This window comes from Lissotriton vulgaris, chromosome 4_1 (genome assembly GCF_964263255.1).
Source record: "Lissotriton vulgaris chromosome 4_1, aLisVul1.2, whole genome shotgun sequence".
Classification (NCBI taxonomy): domain Eukaryota; kingdom Metazoa; phylum Chordata; class Amphibia; order Caudata; family Salamandridae; genus Lissotriton; species Lissotriton vulgaris.
In genome coordinates this window covers 580148261-580153444 of record NC_141691.1, presented here as the reverse complement: position 1 = coordinate 580153444, position 5184 = coordinate 580148261, and the positions used below count along the sequence as shown (strand labels likewise).

General features: G+C 53.7%; 1 pseudogene; it reads right to left on the bottom strand.

The window, feature by feature from the left end:
- Positions 1-3854: 3854 nt before the first annotated feature.
- On the bottom strand, positions 3855-4843 carry LOC147722283 (uncharacterized; annotated as a pseudogene).
- Between the last annotated feature and the right edge of the window lie 341 nt (positions 4844-5184).

Here is a 5184-nt window from a genome sequence, read left to right as displayed (position 1 = left end):
ATTTTCAATTGGATGAGTCTCAGTCTGGACAAGATAGCCACCTCCTTTGGGGAAGCGAGTGCACATCTCCACTCCTCCTCGTCAATTTCCAGGCCATCAGCCTCCCACCTCCCCTTCAAGTCCAGCAGTAAGTCAGGTAAGTTATTGACGAGCTTCTTGTATGTGAGTGAGATCGCGTGTTCCGGTATGTGGCTGTCTAATAGTCTGTCCTCTAGGGGTGAGACCGGGGGGGCACTGTCCCATGTGGAATGTTCTTTTGAAGTGAATGTCGGACTTGCAGATACCTAAAGTATTCCGTGGGAGCGAGCTCAAATGTGTTTTGTAAATATTCGAAGGTTTTTACCCCTTTGGCATCCCATAGGTCCTTCACCTGAGAGATACCAATAAGGTCCCAACCACAGAACCCCTTGGTACGGCCTAACCGGCCCTGGTGCTCTGAGACCCAAAGAGGGGTGGCCATGGTAAGGTTATTGTGCCAGCCCATAGTACATTGGACTGCGTGCCATATTTGTACCGAGTGTAGGGTCGGTCCTGTGAGTGAATGTCTGGCAAAGCTAAAGTAGAGTGCCTCTTCATAGTTCCCTCCCGGTAGAAGCCACCTGTCCATGCAGTATCCTGGGTCATTACCATCACAGTAGGTACCTTGATTGATGGCCGAGAGGTGTGCGGCCCAGTAGTATCTGCGGATATCTGGTAGTGCTATCCCCCCATCGTACCATCCCAGAGTCAATTTCTGCAATGCAATGCGGGGCATACCGGACCATAGAAGGTCCCTCTGTGCCGCCTCAATAGCCGCAGACGGCACCATATCAGGGTAGTTTTGTAAGGCATAAAGGAACCGGGGTAGCGCCATCATTTTAAACGGAGCCGCTCGACCCAAGAGGGAGATCGGGAGCTTTTTCCAGGTGGCAGCGACCCGTTTAAGTCGCTGTAGGGGCGGGTCCAGGTTTCTATCGTACATCAATTTCTTGTCTTTGGATATAAAGAGGCCCAAATACGTGAAGCCTTCAGTGACCACCCTAATTGTACATCAGCGCGGAAACACGGGGGGGGGGGGCTACCATGTAGGACATATAGGAGGGATTTGCTCCAGTTGATACTGAATCCGGAGTTCTTCCCAAAATTAGTAAAAATATCCAGTGCTCCGACAAGAGACCTCCAAGGCCGGGTAAGATAAAGGAGGATATCGTCAGCGTACAACGAAATCTTGTCCTCCCAACCATTCGCCCAGGGAATTCCCTTCAGGAAGACGTCTTGCCTGATCCAGGCGGCAAGTGGCTCGAGAGCAAACAGGAGGGGCGAAAGAGGGCACCACTGGCGCGTTCCCCTCTCAAGGGGAAAATCCTCTGAGACCTTGTTGTTCACTACTACTTGGGCGAGGGGGTCCGCATAGAGTAATCGCACCCAGGAGATAAAACCGGGGCCGAACCCCAGTTTGTGGAGAACTGCCATCAAATACGGCCATTCAAGGGTGTCGAAGGCCATGGCTGCATCAAGAGAGACAACCACCGTGTCCTCACTCAACGTGTGGATCCTCCCCACCACTCTGTTTAATCAGCAGAGATTCAGAGCCGTGTTGCATGAATCCAGATTGGTCCGGGTGGACCAATGTGTTGAGGACCAGTTTGAGCCTATTTGCCAGTATTTTAGCTAAGATCTTTGGTTCGGCATTTAACAAGGAGATAGGTCTGTACGACGCGCACAGCTCTCTGGGCTTACCCTCTTTAGGAATAGCCACAATCTTAGCCAATCTTTGGTCGCGAGGCAATACCCCAATGGACTTACTTTCCTCAAACATCTTTTTGAGATAGGGGCTGACACCGTCCGGTTTGAGCTTGAAGAGCTCAATCGGAAGACCGTTGGGTCCAAGTGCCTTCCCGGGTCGAAGATCACTTATCGCCTGTTCCACCTCTGCCGTGGTGAGCGGCGCCTCCAAAAGGTCACGCTCCCCATCAGAGAGTGCCAGCATCCCGATGTCTGTCAAGAGTGCCACCGAGTCCTCCTCCGGGCGATCCGACCCTCGTTTGTACACTGTCTTATAATGACTAGCAAATTCAGCGGCAATATCATGAGGTTCTGTAAGCACAGTGCCATCTGTCGTGTGAATCTCAGCCACCACTTTACTGGCTTGTTGCTTCTTATCGAGCCAAGCGAGGAGCCTACCCGCCTTGTCTCCTTGGTCATAGATTCTGCCCTCACAGGTGACAGCCAGCTTCTTCGCCGCCTCTGTGACCAACGCCTGGTACTCAGCAGTTTTGAGGGACAGCCAATGGCGCGAAACTGGTGTTCCATCCCTCTGCGCTATGCCCTCTAGATGTACGAGGTCGGCCTCAAGCACGGCTAGCTGCGCCTCTTTCTCCTTACGACGGCCCGCAATCGCCGATAAGGCCTCTCCTCGCAGAACCGCCTTAAAGGCCTCCCACAGTATGGTCGCAGAGGACACCGAAACGTCATTACTATTGAAATAGTTTGTTATTGAGAGGCTGAGTGTCTTACGGAAGTCCTCACTACGGAGGTGCCAGGCATTAATAGGCGCGATGCATCCCTCCCTCCTATTTCCTACAGTAAGGTGGGTCAGGACAGGTGAGTGGTCGGAGATTCCCCTGGCCAGATGTGTTACCGTTCGGATGGTTGTGTCACGGTTCAAGGGAGAGAGGATATAATCCAGACGGGAGAAGGAGTGATGCGGTCCCGAGAGGAAAGTGTATTGTGAGTCTACTGGGTGTGCGAATAGCCAAATGTCTGTGAGACCAAATGTCTCAATGAAGTCCCCAAGCCATCTGAGCCCCGGAGGAATGTCCCGCGGTGGGTGTCTGTCTAGTGTACCAGAGACTACTGCGTTAAAGTTGCCCCCTATAAACCGATGCCCTTCAGGGAGAGAAAGGAGGAGCGAGCCAAGGTCCTTTTAAGCCTGGGTTTGTAGACCCGGTGGTATATATGTGGAGACCAATGTAAGTCTGCGCCCCTCCCACTTCCCCGAAACCGAAGCAAAGCGACCCTGTGGATCAGTATCAGTGTGGTCAGGGAGGAAGGGAAATTTACGGCGGAGAAGGACCCCCACCCCCCGGGACCCCGTGGTGAAGCCTGAGTGGACTGCTAAAAAGTACCCGCATCTATTCAGGGCATGACAAGTGTTTCCCAACAGGTGAGTCTCTTGCAGCATAACAACATCAGGTGCATGCCATTTAATGAATTGGAGTACCATGGTGCGTTTGAGTTTGCCCCCCAGCCCATTAACGTTCCAGCTCATTAGTCTGAGGCTTTTGTCCCATTTTTTAGCCATTATCAAATACCATTTCCATTTGCAACCACGGGACCACAGCACGCCACACAAAATCATACATTATTTCAAGGCATGAGCAAAAGACCAACTCTCTTTTCTCCCCAACTCCCCAAAACTCCCCCACCCTACCTTCCCAACCCCCTTCCCTCCCCCCACTCAAGTCTTCGTGGACAGTCCATAGCTCCCCAAAGCGACCAAATCGGATCCATCGTATCCCCCAACAACAACACCACCCCCCACCCTGCTCCCTGCTCTGTAGGTTGAACAACTACCCACGACCCCAATTAGCAGAGCGCCTTTCGCCCAACCCCGACCCGGGAATGAGAAACCACCCCCTCCCGAGAAACTTCTTTCAGGAACGTGCACCTGCCCCAGCTCCAGCCGGCACGCCGACACCGCCCCGTAGCAGTATAGTCTCCTCAGTCCCAGAGTACCCCCGGCGTGGCAACGGGCCATTGAACCCCCTGGCAGAGGCATAGATCGTCCCTGTATCAACCAAGACCAAAAAAAAAAAAAACACAGAAAATTATACATTACAGTTCAGCAGGGAACGGCTTCAAAGTTCTAGTCTTTAGCGTGGAGCCGGGTCGCGAGAAGGGTCTCCCCTGGGACTTGCAGATCTGGAACGCCATGAACGTTGGCTCCGATTGTCCCCTTCCGATCTGTCCGCCGCAGACCCAGGGGATGTCGCTCGGTTCTCCCTCCACGACCCTTGCTCCCTCTGTGGTCGGCTGGCTGGGGCCACGTTTGGACTTCCGCTGGTGATGTAAAGAACAAGGATTTGCCTCCATCGATGACCTTCAGCTTGGCGGGGAAGAACATCATGTATTTTATGCCTCTTTCTCGGAGTGCCGCCTTGACTCCCAGGAAGGAACGCCGCTCCTGCTGGACGTGCAATGTGAAATCCGGGACAAAGCGGATCGTAGTCCCTTCATACTGTAGGTCTCCCTTTTGCCTCGCCGCCTGGAGGATGCTGTCCCGGTCTCTATAGTTCAGTATTTTGGCAATGATTGTCCTGGGAGGCGCCCCCAGTTTGGGCTTGGGGACCGGAGCACGGTGGGCTTGCTCGATAGTGAAGATTTTGGGGAGCCTCTTCGGCTTTAGGTGTTGGAGGATAAGGTCCTTTAGGAAGAGTTCCACCCTGTGCCCCTCTGTTTCCTCCGGCACACCCACTACGCGGATGTTGCTCCTTCGAGCCCTCCCTTCCTGATCATCAAGGCAAAGGGCCATCTGGCGATGCTGGTGCACAAGGTCATTGATCCGACCTTCAAGTCGCTTCTCAGCTGCCTGGAGTGTTTTAACGTCCGCTGCGTTGGCTTTAGATCTCTCCGTGGTTTTGCCGAGGTCCGTTCTTAGTAGATTGACTTCGATGGAGATTTTGTCCATTTTGGACTCTAGGGTAGTGCCCAAGGTTTGAATGGCGGCCATTATGGAGGTGAGGGAGGGCTCGCTTTGACTTGCGTGGTCAACAGTAGTCGCACCTGGTGCACCTTGGGTCAGTGGCACAGCATATTTGTCCAGCTTGTTGGTCTGGGTGCCGGCTCCTCCTTTTGGCCTCATGGCGCAATAGTCGGGTCTCCTATATTTTGCCCTGCTGCCCGAATGCAGATGGAGGATCACTCGCGGGCCTCGTGGGGTCCAGGCGCGGTATTTGTGAATTCGCCCGTTGTGCACTTCTCCTCAGCCGGGAGAATACAACCAGGTGTCCAAGCGCGCACCCGAGGCCGCAATGTCACCCACGGCAAGACCAGCCAGCAGAATCACCGTCCGACGAGTTGTAGGTCACCTCGCCTTGCCAGACACTAGTTCAACCCCTCACAAATGTGTCCTCGTACCACACAATTTCGCCCCCAGGTCCCAGCAGCCAGGCAACAAATTAGAAGGGGGTTCACCAGGCAACC